General features: G+C 33.0%; 1 protein-coding gene across 5 annotated transcripts in view; it reads left to right on the forward strand.

The window, feature by feature from the left end:
- Positions 1 to 6,722: 6,722 nt before the first annotated feature.
- The window catches only part of CHES-1-like (Checkpoint suppressor 1-like), a 33,054-nt gene continuing 14,240 nt past the window's right edge, over positions 6,723 to 25,536 (forward strand). Inside the window, exon 1 of one of the 5 annotated variants that reach the window (XM_086832896.1) lies at positions 6,723 to 7,795. The gene's annotated coding sequence lies outside the window, so the exon portion shown is untranslated. Of the gene's footprint in view, positions 7,796 to 8,478; positions 9,080 to 22,029; positions 22,332 to 25,536 lie in introns of those variants that run through there. The other 4 variants (XM_086832893.1, XM_020950205.2, XM_086832897.1 and 1 more) reach the window with 4 other exon arrangements.

Consider the following 25,536-nt stretch of genomic DNA (forward strand, 5'->3'; position numbering starts at 1 on the left):
CGTTATTGTCATCGTCATCATTGTGTAATCAAAGTAAGTAGCAAAATGCTGAGAGATAGAGAGAGAGAAAATTGAAATTCAAGCTAATTGCAGGAAATTTATAACTCAACTTAACAGCTGACAAATTTTTGCCTTTTTCCGCTGCGAGGCAAAAAGGATGGGCAGAAGGACATGGACAAGGAGGAGGATACTTTTGTTATCCTCTCGAATTCATAAATCTTGGCAGACGCTCATAATTCATGCAACAGTCGACAATTGGCAGCGGTTTCCACTCTCAAGACGAAAACGACGAAGACGACGAAGGGGGGATTCCCCAACAATATAAGCCCGCTCAACTTGCCAGCATTTTACCAATGACAAGACGAGCTAACTGGCAACAGGCAACCGGCAAAAAAAATGAAGTAAATGGAGAGGAAGGAGTAGAAGGGAAGCTGGAAATGGAAACCCAAAGGAAAAGCCCCTCAAAGTTGGATCGGTGGGTTGGGTATTTTTTAGGCAAACAATGAATGCAGGCAGCAGTGGCTTATCCCAAAAGGGAAGAAATTGGAGGAAGGAATTCCATGTTTAAAAAAAAAGAAAACGCCAAGTACTTGGGCGTGTTGACAGCTTAAAGCTTTTTCCCTAATTGATAGATTCCCCTTTATATATTTTTTATTTTCGGTTACGGGAAAGAAAAGAAACAGAAGAGGAAAACAGCAAAAGGGGATTTTAAGAATATGTAACCTAATTATTATTTCTACTTATTTAAAACAAATGAATTACTTTGTACAAAATAAATCATAGTTTAAGTCTACATACATATATTTTGTGAAAGCAAATACAGATACTATATATCTCAAAAAATATTTTTAATATTATATATAAAATAATATAGTAAGGAATAGTTCATTTGTATTGCTTTATATTTATTTTAATAGCCAAGGGTAATATAATTTCAGTCAGAAGCTTAAAACTAAATAAAGGAGTCATTTCCGACCCTATAAATCATATATATTCTTGATCAGCATCAACAGGGGTATTGATTTAGCTATATCCGACAAAAATTAAATTTTTTCAAAATTTTCAAAATTTTATAAGGGGTTACATCATGAAAATTTGCAAAAATCGGCCAAAAAAGCACTTTTTAAACTGAGTATGCAGTTTTGTTAACCTGCTAAAAATTAACATACTGCCGCTTTCCGAATTGAAATTAATGCGTTTTTGGCTGAGTTATGAGATTTTTAAATTTTGGTTTGTCGAAAAATTTCATATAAAACAAGAAAGGAAGCTAACTTCGGCACGCCGAAGTTTATATACCCTTGCAGATAGAACTTCTATGAATAGGAATCCATACAATATAAATTATATATATTTGTGTTAAAAAACAATGAAGTAATACCTGCTTTCATTTCATTCACCTATACATATTATATTTGCAGTTTTACATTCACAGATTTTCATTTTTCCTCTACATCAAACGATCGTTTGTATGGCACCTATATGATATAGTCGTCCGATTTTCATGAAATTTGCCACAAAATTTAAGACTTATATAAAATGGCTATACCTCAAATTTGATGAAAATCAGCTGAAAACTAAAAAAGTTATACATTTAATTGTATTAATTTCTCGATCGTTCCTATGGGAGCTATATGATATAGTAGTCCGATTTTTATAAAATTTCGTACAAAATTGAAGAGTATAGTAAAATGGCTATATCTCAAATTTGATTCAATTCTATTGAAAACTGAAAAAGTTAAAATTTTTTTTGTAAAAATTTTCCGGTCATTCCTATGGCAGCTATATGATATAGTCGTCCGATCCGGCCCGTTCCGACATATATACGAGTGAGAGTATATACAAGGCTAACTACAAAGTTTCATTCAGATAGCTTCAAAACTGAGAGACTAGTTTGCGTAGAAACGGACAGACGGACAGACGGACAGACGGACAGACGGACATGGCTAGATCGACTCGGCTGTTGATCCTGATCAAGAATATATATACTTTATATAGTCGGAGGTGCCTCCTTCACTGCGTTGCAAACTTCTGACTGAAATTATAATACCCTGCAAGGGTATAAATATTGTTAATATCGGTATAAAAATGGTAATGGACCTTCAGTCAGAAGCTTAAAAGTAAGTGAAGGAGTCATTTTCGACCCTATTAATCATATATATAAATAGTTTTTAATTTAAATTTATGTAATATCTTTTTTAACGATTTTTACTTTTAATTTAAAATTCATTTGAAAAGGTTAACCCCTGGCGCCATCTGTGTCTCTGTAAAGTTGCAACGGTCGTTTAACTGTTACAACCGACGCCCTCTTGTGCTCAAGTTACAAAAACATTTACATTTATATACAGTGCTGCCCCAACAAACCCTATTTCAACACCTTTTAGCACTTTTCTCTAATAGGCAGCACTGCTGTTGAGCGGGCATTTTTCAAAAATTTAATATATGCGCCTTGCCTTGTTTGTTGCTCAAGGCAATTAACAGTCAATCGAAAGTCGAAACTAAGTAAACAAATTAAATCGGATTAACAAAAGTCTTGCATTTGGCATCGAGCGATATTTGGCGTTCGGCCTTCGGCAAATTATCATGTGATTGTGAGTGCTTTTTGTTACCAATTTGTTGTTTGTTCTTCTTCGTTTTTTCCCCTCTCCTTTTTTTCTTATTTTTCGTATGTATTTTTCCGACATCGTTTTCTCTGAATTTTGTATATATACATAAATTTTTTTTTATAATTTATGCTTCAGATAATAATAAGAGCCACGCTTTATTTACTCATACATATTTATGAGAAAATTTTCCAGATAGCGTTCGTTACACTTGTGTGTGTGTGTTTTTTATTCTCTGCCTCTCTACGCATGCGAAATACGCTAATTGTGGCAGCACGCTGAGAATAAACAAATACAAAAGCAAAAGGCAATATTTTAAAGCAATAAAATCGAATAGTTTTGTTTTTCTTCTGATTTTATTGGTTTTTGTGTACTACGCTTTATCACTTCGATTACCTAATAACGTGTTTTTTAATCACAATCAAGACTTTACTTTGGGTCCCGAAAAAGTATGCTACGTTTTTGGCGAATTAAGAAGTGTTTACCTCATAATCTCTTCTTATTATTGTTTCTAAACTGCGCATTATTGTAAAAAACAAAACGAGTTACAATAAAATATTCAATAATGAGGGTTCAGGAAAATAAAAAGAAGCATGAGAATAGATGGAAAGAAATAGAAAGAGAAGACGCTATGCGACGCAAAATCAAAAACAAAACGATCGTTTTGCGTCTGTTGACAAGGCAAGCCTAAGTGGGAGAGCGAGCGAGATAGCAACAGCGACAGAGAGCGAGCGTGCGAGAGCAGAGGGAGAGAGCGGCGTCGTCATTTGTTTGACATTTATCAAGAGCAACAAGAACAGCAACAACAACAGCAACAACAACAACAATAACAGCGGCAACAAAAGAACACAAACAAACGAAAACGTAACGAAATGAAGCAGAGGAAAAATGAAAATCCAACACCAAGAAAAACAAAACAAAAACTAATAAGAAACATGCCAAGGAAAATAAACAAAAAATAAGTGATTAATAAATAAAGTGTGGAAAGGGTGTGTGCTCATTGACAGGTATGCAATTTTATGCCTATATTTAAGCAATTAATGAGAAAGAGAGCGTCTTTATAAATTAAACATGGCCAAATGTTAAATGAATCGCACACCGCCCGCCCCCCAATTCCACTCTCTCTCGCTCTCGCTCGCTCTCGCTCTCTCTCTCTTGCTGGTGCCCCCACTCCTCCCCTGCTCCTCTTGCCTTTGGCGACGACCTCACCTAGACAATAAGGCAAAAGCAAAGATAAGAGCAAGAAGCAGAACGCACAGTGAAACGAAAATGAAAATGAGTATGAAAATGCAAATAGAAGAGAGATATAAAAACAATTACGAATGTGCATACAGAATAGTGTTTCTACGAATGCATAATGATCGATTTATAGATACATATCTTAATCTTACATGCATATGCTTGTCTTGCTGTAACTTAATTGTATTCATTTTAATTCCTATGATAAGCATCTCGGCCCCACTGTGGAAGCTATCTCGTTGGCGTCCCATCAACAACTTTTTCGGGCTATAGCCCCCCCCCCCTCCCCCTCCCCATCCACCCCGCCTCGTGCTGCTAAAAATGTGTGTTTGTTAATGCCTTCAGATTTTCGCTTTTCTGTATCTTTAACTTATTTTCCTCTCAGCTGCGCCGTATTTGATGATCGTTTTGTTCTCTGTTCATTGAAATTTAATACGATCGATATTGAGGCGATTAAATCAAATATATATATTACTAAAAAATATTAGATTTTATGATATATATTTTTTTTAAATTAATAGGATTTTTTTTATCCATATTTAATACTATTTTTGAACCTATTGTTATATATTGTGCGTGTCTTAATTGCATTCAGCATTTGCATATTTTCGTGGCTGATCGCCGCGTTAAACTACGAAAATGGAGAGAGAGAGAGAGAGGGAGAGAGAGAGAGTGAGTGCGGTAAGTGGTGGGGAATCAGTGGCCGCGGCATGGGGAATGGCATGGGGTATATGGGATGCGCGAATGGGAATGGGATGGGGCAGGGGCAGGGGAAAGGGAAAGGGAAGTAGGTGGTGGTGCTTGGTAGTGTTGTGGTCTAAGGGTACATGGCAACAGAAAATTTGTCGGGCTTGTTTGCTTTATTGCTCCACTTTTGCTTGTGACTGTGTTTAGTGCCCTGGCCGCTGTCGCTGCTATTTGATTTTCACATTTTTCTTTATTTTGGTATCACATGATTGTACAAACACACACACCCCAACACAGCTAAAGATACCTGTCGTGTGTGTGTGTGTGTGTGCGAGTGTGCGTGGAAAATGCCTTTCCGAAACGATCTCTTTGTTTTATTTTATTCTTACTCCTCAGTTTTGGGTTCTTGAGTGACTGATCTGTTGATCTCCACATTTGTCGCTGTCGTCGACATAATGACGTCAAAGTTTACCTTCGTTCTTTTGTTATCTGCACATGAAATTGGAATCCTAGATTCCCCGAGGAATCGTTTCTCGACCCATAAGATACCCTCTGGATTGAATTACTAATTTCAATATTTCAATTTATTTTTTATTCACTTATCAGTACAAATTAAATTCATTTCCTGATGTGCAATGCAAGAAATTAACATTACAGCTGTATGGCACTCATATATTTTAATTTTAAATATTAAAATCATAGAAAATTAAATGGTAAACATTTGCTTTTGCCACCAAAAATTTAATTTATTTAAGCCACACTTTTTGGAATTTAATTTTAATTTAAATTAAGTGATAATCTCAAGTTCGGTCTGTGTCACACAGACTTTAGTTTTGCATCACGTGTTATTGTTCGGCCACACTGATGGCGCTCTTTTATGCCCTCCCACCGCTCTTACCACTTCTATCCCTGCCCTGCTTAAGCTTTCATTGTTCTCTTACGGCTCTCTTTAATTGTTATCGGCACTTCTCTTCGAACTTCGACGTTGTTATGCTTTTTTGCACCTGTTTAACTGTTTTTGGTTTTTCGCCGTTTTGAGCGTGGTTTTTGGGAAGGGAAGGGGTGGGGGGGAGCGTCTGGAATCAGATGTTAGCAAGAAGAGGCGGGAAGAGAGAGAGAGAGAGGCGGTGGAGTAATGGGGACCCCCCTTTTGGCGTTGCCATGGTTCTAACTGGTTTTTCGAAATTCCTTTGCACTGCAATTTCACTTGCTCGTTGGTATTTGATATTTGTACTTGTATTTGGCCCCCAGAGCGAGTTGTATAACTATTTATGTGAGAGCGTTTGTATGTATGTATGTGGATCAGGCAACAACAGCAACTACAGTGTGGCTTCATTTAAACGAAAAACTCCAAGTAAACACAAACAAGGCAAATATAAGTAAAAACAAATTGGAATACATTTAATTAAATTATTTCTTGTATATTTTTTATATGTATGCCCTGCAAAGAGGTTCCACTGTTTGACAGCGATAACCGCATGGCAAAACAGCAAAGAGAGGATGGGTAAAGTGAGGGGGGGTGGCGAGGCGAAGAGAGCGTTGACAACCCAGTGGCGTCGCGTCGAAAAGTTTTGTGTGTAAACAATTGGGGCCCGACTCTCTTACTTGCTCCCCAACTCTCTCGCTCTCCGCGCCTCTCTCTTCGGCGAGAGAGCGACCGCCTGCAGTTTGTTTATACGCCGTTTGTCCCATGATACAATTATACAAGGTAGTCTCGTCGGCTGCCTAACCGTTCGGCTTATTTTCAGTGCGTTCGTGTTTGTCAAGCAGAAAGGTTGTGTGCGGACGATTTTTTTCTTACTATTAACCCTTGTGTGCGATGTCGTTCTGCTAAGAACATAAACATTAATTTAGATATAAAAAAATTTTACTTTAAGATTCGGATATATTTTAAAATTAAGAATTTAAACAAAAAAATAGCTTTACAAAAACAAAAACAAAGATTAATGTCAAATTCCAAACTATTAAAAATTAAGTTATAAAACACTTCAACTCTTTTTACTATGTATGAACAATTTAACCCCCATGGACCATCTAAGGGCTAAACTAAAAGCTCTTTTGTCGTTTCACTCGCACTTACTTCGCAGACTCCTCTCACTCGCACTTGTTGTGAGTAATGAATAGCGGAGTGCTTTTGCCGACGAGACTACCTTGTATAATTCTACCATGGTTTGTCCCACATAATTTTTGTTTGTTAGTTTTTCTGCTGCTTCCACACGAGCTTCGGCACTGCGTAAGTGTGTGTGTGAGTGTTCTATTTTCTAACACACGCACAGTTGCGTCCACACGTTTTTCGTTCATTAAAAAGCCGCTCTCACTCCATCTCCCTCTCTCTCGCTCTTTCTACGTCTCTGTTGCGTATTTTTGGCCAAAGCCACGTTGTTGGAAAATCGGTTTGTTGGAGCGAAAAACCGGCCGGAAAAGTGAACAAACAATTCCTATTGGAGATTTTCAAGTAATTACGTGAGCGTTCCCGCTGTCTCTCTCTCTCTGTCACTCTCTCTGTTGTCCGCGTGTGTGTCATAAAATAAAATTCGTATAATTGAGTGACAAAAACGATAAGAACTTGCTTCCATTTTTTTTTCCTTGTTACTTATTCTTTGTGACTTTCTTTTCGCTGCGCTTTGCCAGCTCTTCGTTGATTTTCGTTACTTTTGTTTGCTTGGTCTCTCTATCTCTCTCTCTCTCTTTCTGTCTAATTAACACGTTCGCATTACAATTTAGTTTCATTAATAGACCAACAAAAAAATAAATAAATGAAAGAGTAACCAAATCTAGAGCGCTACCAATACCAAGGCAAATACAAATATGCACGCACGCAGCGTAAAAACAATAACGGAAACTCTCTGGATCACGTTAGTGCTCGCGCTCCCGCTCCCTCTCCCGCTCTCTAAATGCCGATACATTGTAGCGTGCTTGTGTTTTGTTATTTGCGCGCGGGTGTTGCGGTACCAATAAAAACAAAAACAATAACAATAATAATAACAAAAACAGCCGAGAGCAAGAGCGAGAGCGAGAGAGGCATAGAAGCGAAACGCGACGCTGCGGTCGCGTGTGTATTAGTGTGATTGACTTTTTCGCCGCTGCGTGTGACACATGTTCACCCACACAGACGCGCTGGCGATACAGTGGACTGTGTGTAGCATTTATGTAAATGCGATGAATACCTTTTGCCGATAATAAACGCTACTGCACAGTGGTCGAAAATGTAAACACTCTTCCCCTGATTACCTAAGAAAGTTGGATAATTAACTAGTTGCCGGCTTAGGGTAAGTCTTATTTAAACTTTTAAGTTATTTTCTCCCTTTTTATTTATTTAAATACTTTTAAAACTTAAAACTCTTATTGAAATTGCGATTTACAACACCTAACTTTATAATAAATATAGGGTAATAACAATAAAAATGCATATAAAGTGCCATTAAGAAAATCAATTTATTAATAGTTAACATTACGTATTTTCCACACTTCGTGCCACTGTGCCAATGGTCGAAAGAACAACAACGCAATGAGGCGAGGTAACTGTAAGCGCTAGCTGCTTCGTCATCTGCTTCTTCCTCTTCTACTACATCTACGTTTTGGCAAAAACAAAAACCATGTGTTTGCCACGCGCTTACGTTACGCTCTCCCGAGCTCTCAGCAAAGTCAGTGAGAGAGAGCAAGAGAGAGCGGCAGAGCTGCCATGTGTTTTTTCCTGCCGTGTGTGTGGGTTTTTTGTATCGAAAACAAATCAAAATCCAATTCAATTAGTTGATCAAGTTAATTTTTATATGTTACAATATGGTTTTTGTTTGGCAACTGGCAATGAATTAACCCGAAAATCGTTGGAAAACGTGTAAAAAACGATCTGCGATCTCCAATTGTCTTTGCATTTGCTTTTTGTTTGTTTCGTTGCGGCGACTGCGACTGCGACGCCGCCTCCGCAGACTGCGCGCTGCGCTGCCCGTCTCGTTGGCATTCTCGCATTCCCGCATTTCATTTTGCATTGTGCCTTTCAGCGCAGCGGACAAGCGAAAAACTCATCCAAAGTGACTGTGAAGTTAAATAGTATCAGCTAACGAGAAAAAACAATCGAACAAATACAACAAATACGAGTGAACATCTACGGAGTGAACATTTAAAAGCTGCAAGAAAAGAAAATCGAAGCAAAGCAGCCAATTGATGCCCCAAAATTGAGTACGTATGCCTTGCATATTAATACAGCCATCTTTTTTTTTGTCAACTGTGCGATTAGTGTCATAATTACAAAAAAAAAAAACTAATAAGGAGTATAACAAGAAGGAAGGAAAAAAGGAAAAACAAAAGCCGAAAAGCGCAAATTGGCGAAAAAAAATATATATTTGCAAGTGCCGCCCACAACGCCGCACGAAGAGAGAATAACAGAGAAATGAGAGCGGGCGGGAGAGAGAGAGTAGCAGCAGCAACAACAACAACACAGCAGTGAGTGCAAAGCAAAATAAATAACCGGAGGGAAAGCAGCAACAAGAAAAACTCAAACAAACACGGCGAAAAAAAGAGGAAATCACCGAAAAAAGCTACGCAAAAACAACGTGGTATTAAAAAAAAAGAAACAGACAAAAAAGAACACACAAAAAACAGTTTTGCTTGAAATCGAAGAAATATTTTTAGTGCTGCGGCCTGTCACTGTGTTTGTGTACAAATTTGTCACCAAAATGTGCGTGCTTGAGTGCGAGTGTGTATGTGTGTGTGTGTGCGGGTCCCCCGCCTTGTTGTTGTTATTATTGTTTTTGCTTCTGTTGCTTCTGTTATTTTTCACTTCTTTCTTGTACGCCCCCCCGCTTTGCCCTGTAAAATGTTAATGAAAAACGGGACAATTTGGGAAAAAGGCAAAAAGCAAAAGCGATAACGAAATTTATCAATGATCCCTATAGATAAAGGAAAAGGATAGGGGCGGTTTAGCGGAACTGAAAGTAGTTAAAAGGAAGGCGAGATCCACCCGCATAAAAAAGATATTTGAAATATATATACATATGTTTGTACATATTTGTAAAATGAAAGAAAAGGAAGTTTGAATCAAAAATCAATGTTAGAAAATTTCCAATTTAATTGCTTACGTATTTATTTAAAATCCAATTTCTTGCCTTCTTATAGTTTTATTTATTTTATTCATATATATGTGTATTAGTAATCTATTGGTACCATAAAATGATTATATTACATCTAGTTAATATCTTTATTAAAATGTAAATTAATAGTTTGATTTTAGTACTTTATTTTAAATTAATTAAATATTTATTGTTATATTATGCCCAACACTAATGTCTAGAAATTTTGGAACATAAGACCCCATTGAGAGTGGCGCGTAATCAATCATTTGGAAATTGAAAGCGTCGCCACCTGTTGGCTCATTTTATATAAGCTCACCACACACGCGTATCAATCAAAATCTGGGTTATTTTCCCCACCAAAGAGATTCTGATGCGAATTCCCCAAAAATGTTGAATATTTTGACACCCTTTTTCTGAACCCTCTTTAATAAAAAATTAAATGTTATTGCTTTAAAATTCAGCCATCTTAGAGTAGAGATTAAAGAGTATTTCTTGAGGAAATTAGGGATCTTCAGGAAGTTACCCTACAAAGTTCTTTAAAATACATTTAATTTAAAATTAAAAAGCTATTTAATTTATGTTTTTAAAATGGTATTTTAAAAGCTATATTTTGTGTGTATTACATATAATTTTTTAAGACTACAATAGAACTTCTTAATGGGCAAAATATTAAAACTAGAACTTTGTATAAAATTCTGAAAATGTATTGCATTCAAAAATTCTCTATTATAAATTATATTATTTATTATATATTTTATATATATTTTAAAATATATTACATTAACCTTAGTACATAGATAACACAATCACTGGGAAATATATTTTGAAAATTATTCCATATTTGAGATTCAAATTAAGACTTTGTTTTCGAAATTATTTTAAAAAGTTCTTAATCCTTGTGTTTAGGTGTTTCACTGTAGTTTGCTGTCGCTTTTTCTCAGTTTCGCGTTGGCCTGTTACCCTCACAAGCACACACACAACACACACACAACACACACACTTGGCGGGGAGTGAAAGGGAGAGGTAGAGGGAGAATGCGTCGCCGTCGCTGCGTCAGCAAGAAAATACATTGGATTTTGAGCAGAAGGAGAGAAAAAGAGAGGCGCAGAATATTGACAGCGCTTTTTAGTTGATATAATACCCTGTAATTTGGCATTATTCAGGCGATTTTCGGCGTAGTCTCTTAGTTAATTAGTTTGAAAAGTAATAGTGAATTTTTCCAAGACCTATACCTCTTAAAGTAAAACAAATTATAATTATTTTATATTATACATATATCTAAAGGGTATCCCTGAGTTAATACCATTTGAGTTGCTCTTCACTTGCTTTATTTTGGCGTCGTTTTATTTATTTTTTTGTTATTTCTCGTGCATAATTCATGTGTAAGTTTACGATCGTGTGATTTGTTGTTGCTCTCCCTGCTGCTAAATAGTGCTCTTTGCTCTGCTTTGCTTTGCTCTCTTTTTTCTTCCCCCCTTATATAGCGATCTCTATCCCCCAATCATCTACCCTCTCGCTCGCTCTCTTTCTCTATCTGACCGAGACGCTAATTTGTTGTTGTTAGTGGTGCTATATAGCATATATATATACATATACACGTCATATATAGCGTCGTGTCTTGATAAAGCGACCTCGCTATTGCCTGGCTTACTTTTTTTTTCTTTTTCTTATTTGTATAATTTTTTTTGTGTATATTCCTCGAAAGGTAACCGTCTTGCATAGTTCTGAATTTTTATTGTATCATCCAAAGATCGAAATCAAAGCCATGGGGATTTAGGATCACGTGAGAACTTAACATTGGAGATATAAAGATTGATTTAAGCATTGGATTTGTTGTCCAATATTTAACTTTAGTTGGAAATCATAAATATTAACTATAGAAAGTCTAACTTTGGGGATCTTAACTTGGGAGGTTATAGTATAAGAGATTGTAACTCTGGTTATCCTGACTCTGCAGATCCTAACTTTCGAAATTAGAATTTTGGGGTTCCTAACTTAGATAATCATAGCTCTTGAAATCCTAACTCTGATAACCCATAACTCTAGAGATCATAATATGGAAGATTCTAGTTTTAGAGATCCTAACTCTAAGGATCCTAACTCTAAGGATCCTAACTCTAAGGATCCTAACTCTAAGGATCCTAACTCTAAGGATCCTAACTCTAAGGATCCTAACTCTAAGGATCCTAACTCTAAGGATCCTAACTCTAAGGATCCTAACTCTAAGGATCCTAACTCTAAGGATCCTAACTCTAAGGATCCTAACTCTAAGGATCCTAACTCTAAGGATCCTAACTCTAAGGATCCTAACTCTAAGGATCCTAACTCTAAGGATCCTAACTCTAAGGATCCTAACTCTAAGGATCCTAACTCTAAGGATCCTAACTCTAAGGATCCTAACTCTGAGGATCCTAACTCTGAGGATCCTAACTCTGGTGATCCCAACTCTTGAAATCCTAACTTTTATAGATCCTAACTCTGGATATCCTAACTCTTTATATGTCTAGAGATCCTAACTCTTGACATTCAAATTAGGTATCCTATAAGTCTGGAGATCCTAACTGAAGAGATTCTAGTTTTAGAGATCCTAACTCTAGGTATCCTAACTCTTCAGATTTTAGCTCTTTAAAACAATTCTAGAGTCTTCTATGATTATAAATAATATCTAATTAATGTTGAATCAAAACCCTATATATTTTTTTGTATAACTCAATATCTTAGCTTTAAATATTCTCTTAAATATACCAACTTGTAGTTGAATCTCCATTAGCATTATGCAATTATCGGCAAAGCTTTATGCATTGTGCGTTAAAATCGATCGAATGAATAGTTGAAACTTAAAAAGCTCCTCCGATGCGAATGCGTGTGTGTGTATGGTTTATTGTTTGTTCTTATTGTTTTTATTTTTTTATTTTTTGTTGTATTTATTTTTGGTTGCGTGTGTGCGTGTGGTGGCAATTTCCGACTTAAAAACCAATTGAAAATTGAAATTCCTTGACGCTGGGCTGGATTAAAAACTAATTGAATATCGGCCGTAACATTTCCGACGTTTTCTTTGCCTTAGTTGGTAGTTTTTTTTACCCTGATGAATATATGTATGTACATATACACACACCCAGATGTGTGTGTGTGTGTGTGTGTGTGTGTGTAGGTGGGTGTTGTGTCGGCACGCAAGACGACGACGCACAACAGAAAATTCAAACGGAAACTCGTGCTGCCAAAACTTGCCAATGTTCTTGCTCTCTCACTCTCTCCCTTTCCCCCTCACACTCTCTTTAATAGCCTTGGATTTTTTTTTTTTTTTTCAATTTACTCAATAAAAAATGTTAACAATAGTCAATAGTTTAAATAATAGTGGAAAAGTGATTTAAACATGAGGAAAACCTATGGAAATACTTGCTTAGATATTTAGGTAATGGAAATAATACAAATATTTGCACAATTATAATATCTATAATATAGATTATAAATTATTAAAAACTTCAACTTTTAATATCTTTGATAATTTTATTAATTTATGAAAAACTTTAATTCGAATTGTCATAATTTGGAGCAGGTTTATATTGTTTTTGACTGTGACTTTATGTCCATTTACATTAATTTGCTTTTAAACAATAGTAATTAAAGCAATTTTATGAAGTTTTTTAAATGTTTTAGAGTTAGAATAGACTTTGTACTGGGTACTGTTTATGTTATGTTTTATGTTATATATTATGTTTATATATTACCGGCTTAGAACAAGCCTTTAATGCCATATATAATATGGAAATGGAGATAGAAATTAATATTTTGTATATTAATTGAAGTAAATCTGAAATTATTAATTTACTTAAGCTAAAAATGTAATCCTGTTATTGGTTATTCCTAAAATTTCAGTAACTCTGCATTATTCTTATACAATTTGTATATGAATTGAAGAAAAACTTAAATTATTATTCTACTTGAGCTAGAAGTGTAATCATGTAATTGGTTATACCTAAAATCTCAGTAATTCTGCATTATTCTTATTCAATATTCCAACTGTATCATTTATTCTATTCTATATCATAATTCTGAATTATTTTTTCTGCAATTTCCAACTCCTATTTAGTTGTCTATAATTATAAGGAGCTTGCCTAAAATCTCAGTAATTCTGCATTATTTTTTATACAATTTTCCAACTCCTATTCTCTTGACCATAACTATAAGGCGCTTACTTAAAATATCAGTAAATCTGTGTTATTTTTATACAATTTTCCAACTCCTATTCTCTTGACCATAACTATAAGGCGCTTACTTAAAATATCAGTAAATCTGCATTATTTTTTATACAATTTTCCAACTCCTATTCTCTTGACCATAACTATAAGGCGCGTGTGTTGTGCTTTTTATTTTTTTGTTCCTGAAAGCAAAACCTCAGCATAGAAGACGAATTGCTGTGAGGAGAGGCTGAGGCGTTTGTGCTGTTTGTTGATTACATAAAAAATGAAAATAATTATGTACACTGACTGTATGGCACATTGTTGAACTAACCGCACACACACTCACACACTCACTTTTGTGTTTTTAGCGCGATAAGATATAGCAAGCTATATACATACACTGGCAGATCGGGAGCGTAGTACAAACCAACTTAAAACGGCAGCAAAATAGTGCGCAAAAATGCAAACAAAAAAGCTACATAAAAATAAAAAATAAACTAAAGTAAAATAAAAAAAACAACGACAAGTTTGTTGCCTTCTTATACAACAGTTGAGGCAAAGAAAATAGAGCAACGCAATGAATGCAACGGAATTCGAAATACAATTCAATTTAATTGTACAAAATTCAATTGAAATTCGGTTCATATTTATAGAATCCAAATACAAAGTAAAATTAACAAACAATTATAGCAGAAATGAGATTAGATTTCATTATTTAAAAGCAAGTCTAAATGAGTTAGGACAGATCTTTACAACTTAATGACTTAATCCTTATGACACAGGCTTAATTAATTCGAAACTGTTTTTAATAAATCATCTCAAGTTTGTTCTTTAAATATTCATAAATAAACCGCAATGATTTCAAATTGTTGATGAATAATAACAGATATCTCTCCTTATATTTCTCTCCATTATAAATTCCCCCCGAAATTCTCATTATTATTCACCAGTACACCTGTTCTCAGCGAAATGTTTTTTCTGCTGTTAGCACATTTTCTATCATCATCATTCAATGCACTATGCAAATTATTAAATTAAAAAATCATATATACATATATGAAAAATATAACAAATAGAAGAAAACCTTAATCGCTGGTCAACGTCTCGTATACGTAACGCTTCACGGCGCCGTCTTGCTCCTATTTTTCATCAATTATCAATTCATCTATTTAACTAAATGTTTAACGAAAAAATAACGTGTAGTTCCTCGTTGTATTTGCATTATTTATTTATTTATTTATTTTCCACTTTTGTTGCTATTGCTTTTGTTACTGCCAAGTTAGTTGCAGGTCTCTCGGACGTTTTCAATGTGCTAATTAGTGGAAAACGTTTATAGCTTTGCCTGTGTGTGTGTGTGTGTGTGCTTGAAGGGCAGCCCACTGTGCAGGCCCACTGTGCGAGGTGACGGTGTGTGGCAAACAAACAAAATGAGGAGAAGAGGCACAACACCGGCAATCGAACATACACATTAGTGTTTGTTGAAAGTTTTCATTCCATTGCTAACCATCTGCCAGCACGCACCTTAAAGGCTACAGTGAACACTCTAGAGAGTGGATTAGATTGATTAATAAAAATTAGGAAAGAAAGTATTTGTGAGAGAGGAGAATAAATTCCCTTACTAAAATCTAGCAGCACTTTATTATAACTTCACTATGAAGCATTTCCGACCCTATAAATCATATATATTCTTGATCAGCATCAAAAACTGAATCGATCTAGCCATGTTCGGTGAAAAATAAAATTTTTCAGAAATTTCCCATTTTTCGGAAAAAAGGAAAGGGGTTACATCATGAAAATTTGCAAAAATCGGCCAAAAATTCACATTTTAAATTGAGTATGCAGTTTTGTTACCCTGCTAAAAATTACCATACTGCCGCTTTCCGAATTGAAATTAATGCGTATTTGGCTGAGTTATGAGATTTTTAAATTTTGATTTGTAGTAAAATTTTTATATAAAAATATTGTTAATATCGGTACAAAAATGGTAATGGACCTTCAGTCAGAAGCTTAAAAGAAAGTGAAGGAGTCATTTCCGACCCTATAAATCATATATATTCTTGATCAGCATCAACAGGGGAATCTTTTAAGCCATCTCCGACCGAAACAAAATTTTTCAGAAATTTCCCAATTTTTTTAAATAAAGGAAATTAATCATGAAAATTGCCAAAAATTAAAAAAAAAATTGAATTTTCTAAAATATAAAGTTTGGTATGCACATTTATTAACCTTTTACAAATTAGCATAGAACAGCTTTCCGAATTAAAATTAGTGCTTTTTTAACTGAGGTATGATGAATTTTCTATGCAAGGGGTTATAAATTTTGTGGTTCCTTTCTAGGTTCAACTGATTTCACTGTTAGTTCTTAAATTCGATTTAAATGACAGATTTATAAGATTTATTACCAAATTTAGGGTTAAGATCGCTACAAAAAGAACATGAGAGGAAAACAAATTTCTCCATTCGCCTACTAGATTTTTTTGTGAAATAAATGTTATTGGAACTTAAATTCCTATTTAGGAATTCAGCGAATTATAGCCTTGTTGCAGAGTCTATATATTATATAGGAATATTTCTTTCCTTTATTTCTTTCCTATATTTCTTTCCTATTCTTTCCTATTCCTAGATATTTTATAAATTTACAAAACATAGATCTATTTTACTAATAATTAATCTATAAGAGAATATATCTACTAACTTCTAATTAGTAGATCAGCAAATTATAACCTTCTTACAGAGTCTATACATCATATTGGAATATTTCTTTTGAGACGCATTCCTAGCTGTTTAAATAATTTATAAAGTCTATACCAATTTCTAAGATAAATTAACTAAAAGAATAATATACCAATTTTTAAAATAAATTAACTATAAGAATAATATACCAATTTTTAAAACAAATTAGAATTAATTTAGAATTAATCAACTATGAGATTAATATACCAATTTTTTTTTAAATAACTTAACTATAAGAGTAGTATACCATTTTTTTTTTTAAATAAATTAACTTTAAGAATAATATACCAATTTTTAAAATAAATTAATTATAAGAATAATATACCAATTTTTAAAATAAAATTATTATAAGAATAATATATCAATTTTTAAAATAAATTTACAATAAGAATTATATACAAATTTTTAAAATTAATCAACTACAAGAAAAATATACCAAATTTTTAATCAACTATGCGAATAATATACAACTTATTAATATAAATTAACTATTAGAATAATATACCAATTTAAAAAATAAATTAACTATAGGTATAACCTATATAATATATCTTTATATATTGATATATATATATATATTTTCTTCTTAAAATTGTTATATATATACATATATATCTTTATATATTATATAGGAATATTTTTCTTTCCTATTCTTTCCTATTCCTAGACATTTTATAAAACATAAATCTATTTTAATAATAATTAAACTATAGGAGAATATATAATATATTAGTATATAATATATTATATATATTATATATTAAATTTCTGTTTACTTTAGCTAGTATCCACTGTGGTCAATATTGTTTGTTTTTTTTTTATACAAAAGTGAATTCAATGATATAGTTCCCATTAGCTCAGGTTCGGCGACACTTTTGTAGGGTGCACAGCAGCAGCAGCAGCAGCGAGAGTGCAATTGTGATCAACAATTGTTGTTGTTTTTGTTTATTTCTCATCTGCAAGTGCATCTGCATCTGCATCTATATCCCTCTTCTTCACACACTCCTTGCGTCCCTTATTTAGCCACACACATCACGTATACGCCACCGATCCATCTCTCTCTCTCCCTCAGTGTTATCAGTGCTCTCTCTCTCTCTCAGCAAAAAGGGTAAACAACTCTGCTGCTCGGTCAACACTCATTATTCATTATTATTATTATTTTTTACTTATTGTATTTTTCCTCGATGCTTATAACTTGTCGTTTTGTTTTGTTTTGTTTTTGTGGCTTTGTGTGAAGAGGGAAATGTGCGCTTTGGCTATATTTAGTTGTATTTAATTGCGGCTGACCCAATTTGTGGTTCTTGCACACAGGCGTCGCCTTGTGTAATTGCTTAGAGCAAAAAACAAAAAAAAACAATATAAAAATAAAGAAGAATAGTGAGAATATAAAATATATATACTCTAGAGAATATAGATACCATAGCATAGCAGCATATATATATATAGATAGATATCTGGTGAATGCACAAGCCAAGAACACATGATGGGTTTATTTCGGTTGATGGCAACGGACGAAATCAATTGAAATTGAAATTTGCAGACAAAAAAAAAGAAAGCAAAATAGAAATCAAATATAAACCGAAATAAAACCAAAATCTGTCAGTTGGAAAGGTAAGACAGCAAAGTGTAGTCCTCGGGGGTTTTTTTTTTGCTGCCAGGTTTGCGCCTGGCAACAGCATTTTATTTTATTTTATTTCATTTTTTTATTTTATTTTGTTCGTCGCACATCGCATCACCTTAAATGCCAGAGCAACACAGAAATTGAAAACAAAATGTACAAAAGCAACACGTGCAAATTTTAATACATAAATACATTGCATTTATAAAGGATTATGTACTTGTACTTTCATACTTTCTTAATGAAACCTCTTAATTTAAAGCGGAGTAATATTAAATTAATATATTTATATATAGGTATATTTAATAGCTAGTAAATTCGACTTAACCTTTACATGTTTTTCATTTCAAGAAAAGATACGAAACTTGTCTCCAAAATTCAACCGTTAGATACTGAAAGAAACCGTTACTATAGAAAGGCTTGTACATTGCAAGCAAAACTTGAAGGGAATGTATTCAATACAATTGAACTCTTATTAAATTTATTTTAAAATTTGATTAAATAAAAGTGAACTAGATTTTAGACTTTAATCATATTTATATTGAAAGAAAATATTTTCAAAATAAAATTAACTAATAGTAAAATAGATTTTAGACTTTAATAATATTTATATTGAAAGAAAAATGTAAACCTTTCAAGTCAACTTAAAGATTCAAAAATTACTTCATGTTCTAAGTTAAAAGCCACTATTCTTCTTTTTAAAATAAAATGAAATTATAGTAAAATAGGTATCAGACTTAAATTATATTTATATTAAAAGAAAATATTAAAAAAAAAAAATTAACTAATAGTAAAATAGATTTCAGACTTTAATTTAATTTAAATTTATTAATTTATTATTATTATTATTATTTATTATTATTATTATTATTATTTATTATTATTATTTATTATTATTATTATTATTATTTATTATTTTTATTTATTATTATTATTATTTATTATTATTATTATTAATTTATTATTTAATTTAATTTATATTAAAATAAAAATGTAAACCTTTCAATTCAACGTAAAGATTAAAATATTGCTACATATTCTTACATCTTGTTAGATATATTCTTAGTTAAGAGTCACTATTTTGGTAACCGCAAGTGTGTGCTGATTCGTACATAGTATGTACACTTAATGCACATAAGTTTTTTATGTATGTATGTATGTTTGTACATAATACATAAAAATACATGCCTTTCACACAGTCATACATACATTTATATTTCGATTTTTATTGTTGTGTCTTTTGTTGTCTCTTCAACTGCAGTTTCTTTTTCCTTCCCTTGATTTTTTTCTCACCTTTTTATTTATTTTTTATTTATTTATTTATTTATTTTTTTGCTTGCCCAAAAAGCCGGCTACTTTTTTATTGACGCTCTTTCGCTGGTCTTAGCTCTCTTTGGATTTTCTCTTCTACAACATTCGGCATTTTCATTTTCATCATCATCATCACCAATTTCGTTGTGTTGTGCGTGCGCCTGTGGAATGGGGAAAAAGTTGTATAAATTTATTTTTATTTTCAACAAATATAGGATTGGATATAGGTACATAAGCGACAGCGACAATGCCGTCGTTGTTCAATTTTCCGCTGCTATTGCTAAAATTAAATATGGTTAAGCAGCAACAGCAACAAAAGCAACAGCGGCACTACTAAAAAAAAGCCACGAAAAAAATAAACATATACAAAAACTATAGTAAGGCCTCCTGCAGAGCGAAAACTTACATAAACATTATTAAAATAAAGCAAGAAGAAAATAAAGTAAAAGCTTTAAATATTCTCTTTTTTTGAATCGATATTTATTGATATTTTTATATGAAATATTAAAGTTTTAGAATCTCATAACTCTGTTAAAAATGCTTTAATTTCGATTCGGAAAGCTGTTCTTAGTTAGTTTTTAATAAGTTAATAAATCTGCATACTCAGTTTAAAATGTTTAAAAATTCAAATTTTTATGAATTTTTTGACAATTTTAATGATGTAACCCCTTATAAAAATTGAAAAATTTCGAAAAAATTTAATTTTTGTGTAACATAGCTAGTTTGACTCGCCTGTTAATGCTGATCAAGAATATATATGATTTATGGGGTCGGAAATGGCTCCTTCACTTATTTTTAAGCTTCTGACTGAAGGTCCATTACCATTTTTATACCGATATTAACAATATTTTTATATGAAATTTTTCCACAAATCAAAATTTAAAAATGTCATAACTTGGCCAAAAACGCATTAATTTCATTTCGGAAATCGGCAGTATGTTAATTTTTAGCCGGTTGACAAAACTGCATACTCCATTTAAAATGTAAATTTTTGGCCGATTTTTGCAATTTTTCATGATGTAACCCCTTTCCTTTTTTTTAAAAAAATGGGAAATTTCTGAAAAAAATTTTTTTGGCTCGGAGATGGCTTAAAAGATTCCCCTGTAGATGCTGATCAAGAATATATATAATAATAATATATATTATAGGGTCGGAATTGACTTCTTGACTTAGTTTTAAGCTTCTGACTGAAATTAAAGTATATAAAAATGTATAAATTTATAGTTATTCCTTGTTGCATTTTAGCAATAGTTCACCCATTGGGAGTGTTTACTGTACCATAAAATGCCTGGTTGCAGTCGAAGTTGTTATTGTTGTTGCTGCTTTGATTGTTTTTGGAATATTTGCTCACGCCTTTTCTCTCAGTGTGTGTGTGTGTGTGTGTGTGTGTGTGTGTGTGTGTTTGCTTGTATTTTGACTTCTTGTGTATTTCCTGCTTTACCGCTCGCCGCTTTGGCTCTCTTCGTGGTGTGCCACCCCCTTTCCCCCCCTTTTTTGGTTTTTTAGTCGCACGTGTCGCTATATTATTAATATATTTCGCTTTAGTTGTGTCTCTGTTTTCTTTTTTTTTTTGCTGTAGCTATTTAATTAATTTAATTATCCACTTTAGATAAATATGTTTATGATTATTTGTATATATTGTTGTTTATTTTTTTGTTTGTAAGGAGAAACCAATGTTGTTTATTTCTCACCTTGATTGATTTGTTGCCACCATTTGAGCCGTAATTCAATTGGCTTTACAATGGAAACTTTTTACTGAACTCATTTTAAACAATAACTACAGTGTCGTCTTTGATGTGCCATTTTTTATTTATTTATTTATAAACATTTGGCGGATTTGTAATGAAAAATACAGATAGCACTTGTGAGTCACTTTGGTGTTTAAGAGCGTAAGAGCAAGCCAAAGAGAGGTTTTGAAGAGATAGCGGTTAAAAGAAAGAGAGCGCGTGAGAGAGCTTAAGCCTAGCCCAAACAGCTGTTTGTTGTGCCTCATTTGTGTTGTTATTTGTGATCCTTTTCAAAAAGTTGTTTATGTTGTGAGTGAGCCAAGAGGCTGGCAGAGAGTAAGCTTTAAAGTTTTGTTTTTTGTTGTTTTCTTTCTACTTATTTTTTGTATCATTATTTTTTGTTGTTTTTGGTTTTTGTAGCTGACTTTTCAATAAATGGCAATGTCATGCGCGAACGCACATCACTCACTTACCCATACAGCAAACACCATTGATATAGTTAGTAAGAAACTATTAAATCGTATTCACATTTGTGACTTTAAATATCTGTAAATAAAGTAAATAACTAATCAGCTGTTTTCCCCTAAAATTACGTAAATACCCTAATGAAAAAAATCGTCGTTTACGTTTCAAGAACGTTTACTGTATGCCAGTGTATACACTGTTATATGCATATACTACTCACCAGCTTGTTTACGACGCTTTGACTTTGCTTTGGCTTTTATTTATTTTTACTTTATTTTATTTGTTTTGTTTTGTTTTTCTCCCTACTCGCTTTGCCGGCTCGCTCTCGCTCGCTCTCTCTCACTCTCTTTGGCTCGGGCACAATGAAAGCTTTGTCTCTGAGAGCGGCGGTGTACTACATGTGTGTGTGTGTGTGCGTGAGCTGGTGTGTATGTATGTGTATGTGTCGGTTTTTCAATTGCGTTTGCCGCCGCTTCGCTTCATTCGTTTGTCTGCTCGCGTGCTTTACGGTTCGAGATTAACAAAAAAAAAAAGTCGAAATTTCCATTCCGAAATCCAGATTTACAAAAATCTAGATGAGAAATAAAACTTTTCTTTGAAATCAGTTCTTAAATTATTAAAACAAATATTCATTGTTTTTTTTTTTGAGTGTGTAACAAATAACGGGAACAACAACAACGCCGAGAACGCCTTGTATGGAGGTATGTGTGAGAGCTGAAAGGAGATGCAAAAAATAAATATAAATAAAAAGGAAACCGAAAAATAGACAATGTAAAAAGCGGTACATAAAAATAACAGTGTATGTGTGTGTGTGTGTGTGTGAGTGAGTGTGTGTGTGTTGAAAACAACAATAACAATAAGAAATGCAAAGATACAAAGACATCGAGAAACGTTGAAAGAGAAAGATTTACAATTTAAATTTTAAATTGGTTTTTTGTTCAATGAAAAAATACACTTTGACTTGGCAAATTTAATTTTTTCTCATTTTTGTTCGTGTTGTTATTTGTTGTATATTTTTTTGCGTAATGTCTCGACATTCTCCGATTTCATAATCACGCCTAAAACACAGCCACTAAATGCCAGGCGGCGTGTGTATAAAAATAACAACAACTTGAAAAGAAAAAGCAAAAGAAAGGAATACTACAAAAAAATAAAAAAAAAAAATGCCTAAGAAAACCACGTTGAAATTTCGGCCAGCAACGACGACGTCAGCTCGGCGTTTCTCTTTGGCTCGCTCTCTTTGGGCAACTCGCTCTCTTAAACAAAGCAGTTCTAACTGCTTTTTCTGGTACAGTGAAAGCTTATTAAAGGCCCAGCTAAATGCATAAAATGGTACAGGTTTTATGGCTGAATATTTACTGTATTGTGATGATATGAAATATTTAATCATAAATAATTACGGTTTAACGCTTGCATTTAAAACAAAGGGAAAAATGACAAACCTTAAGAAATGACAAAAAGAAAGAAGTGACTATTGCTTTTCCTCTCTATCACTTTCGCGCTTTCTCGCACACACACGTGCAATGCCATTTGTTTTTTTTTTTTTTTTTTTTTTAAGAGTCGCGAAAAAGCTGACAATAAAAATAACAATATACATACATACATACAACCATAATCGAGACAACAACAACAACGTTGATCGGCAATTATAAACGCCAAAAGCGTTTTTCTAGCGGCCTTGTTGCGTTTTTCAGTGTATACAAATGGGGAGGGGAAGGGGGGAAAAAACAAAAAAGTACAAACACAACTGAACCATATAAATAAACCCGTACCCATATAGATTTTTTTTTTTGTAATTTATTTATAATTGTTTTTGCTAGTTTTGAAAAATCTAGATTTTGTTCTTTGTTTTTATTCGTGTCTAAAAAGTTTTTATGGTTTATTTTTAACTATTTTTAAGACTTTTTTAATCTAAAAAATAATTTATTTAACTTAAAGTGTTATATTGTTATTTTATGTTTGAGTAAATTATTGAATTATTTAATTATAATTTTTAACATTTACGCCCTGGCAGAGGTTATTATAATCTCTATCTATCTCCGGGAGAAAAACAAAATTTTCAAAAATTTCGGAATTTTTTTTTTAAATTAGGAAAGGGGTAACATCGTTAAAATGTTTAAAAATTTATACAAAATTTTATTTTGTAAAAAAATATAAAATTTAGTATGCAGATTTATTAATATATTAAAAACTAGCACAGAACTGCCTTCCGAATTAAAATTAATGCTAAACAAACAAACAAACCAAATTTTCAAAAATTTCGAAATTGTTTTTTAATTAGGAAAGGGGTTACATCGTTGAAATGTTTAAAAATTTATAAAAAAAATTGTATTTTGTAAAAAAATGTAAAATTTAGTATGCAGATTTATTAATATATAAAAAACTAGCTTAGAACTGCTTTCCGAATTAAAATTAATACTTTTTTAACTGAGTTATAAATTTTTTAAACTTTGATTTGTCAACAAAAAATACCCATTTAAAATTATCTATTTAAAAAAATGCAAATAATTGTGATTCTCCTGAAGACATAAGCAAGTGATTGCCAAAAGTCAAGTACATTCCGATTAGCAATTAAAATTCTAATTTTAATGCTTTTTTAGCCAAGTTATTCAATAGCAAATTTCAAGGGTATAAAAACTGTTTCCCTTTAAAAATGTAGCTACTTTTCTTGTCTTGTTTTTTTTTATTATTATTATTATTATTATTTTTTTTTTTTATTTTTTTTTATTTTTATTTTTTTTATTTTTTATTTTTTACTTGAACTTCCTCGAGCCGCTTCTGTTCGATGATTTCGTGTGACCCAAACGTATACGTAATGTGCAGGCAAGGCAACTGCCGAGCAAGAGAGGGCCACACAAAGAGAGAGAGAGTGAGAGCGAGCGAGAGCGCGAGAGCTCACACATATGAGAGCACCCATTGATACCAATACAAGTGCGGGGCGACACACAGACATGGCGGCCACAACGTCAGGGGGCATTACGTATACGCCGCGTGGTTGTCGCCATCGCATTTCTTTTTCCCACTTCTACTTCTTACTCTTCTTCTGCCGTTTTGTTCTTATTTTTATTGTTTTTTGATGGACTAGAAAATTCTGAAATTTATTTATATATATTTAAGCAATTGTTTATTTTATTTGTAAAACAAAACACTATGCTAAATTATGAATATACATATATACATAGATGGGAGTAGAAAAGTATTAAAAATTTACCAAAAAGAATTTGTATATTCCCCAACTCACCTTTGTTCCAAGCTTTTTAAATGAATTTCAGATACGTTTGTTTATATTTCATCAAAACACACGCATACAGGGACAGAGAGAGAGAGAGCGAGTGTGTCTGTAGAGAGAGAGGGAAGGCCAATGGGCCGCCATAAGTTTTGTTTTTGTTGCTGTTCTCTCAAAAAACGCTGTCTTTTCCTTTTGTCGCTATTGTTTCACTTTATTTTCACCAATAGCTTTTTCCTTTGCCTTGGTTCTTCTTGTATATATTTTATTTATATTTTTTTGTTGTTGTTATTTCTTTTGGTCTTTGTTGCTGTGCTTCTGTTATCTTGTTGATGGCCGGAAGTATGCGAAAGCTTTCGCACACTGCCAGCCGCCTCTCTTTCTACAGAAAACTCTCGTCTCGCCGTCTCTCTCTTTGGTGCCTTTGTTTGTTACGTGAAATGCTGTTCAAAGCTGTTGCAATATTTCTTTTTGTTTTTGTCTTTATTTGCCTATTGTTTATTGTAAATTTTGTATTGTAGACAGACAGAAAAAAACCCAAACAAAGACTTGTAATTAAAGCAATTACAATTTTATTCAGCCATCGATTGTGCATTGTGAGGGAGAGAGACAGAGAGAGAGAGAGTATGCCGGCATCTCGCTCTTCTTGCTCTATATATTTATTTATTTATTTATTGTTA

The sequence above is a fragment of the Drosophila serrata genome, unplaced genomic scaffold, assembly GCF_035046125.1.
Source record: "Drosophila serrata isolate PLE 108 unplaced genomic scaffold, ASM3504612v1 contig_251, whole genome shotgun sequence".
Taxonomy (NCBI): domain Eukaryota; kingdom Metazoa; phylum Arthropoda; class Insecta; order Diptera; family Drosophilidae; genus Drosophila; species Drosophila serrata.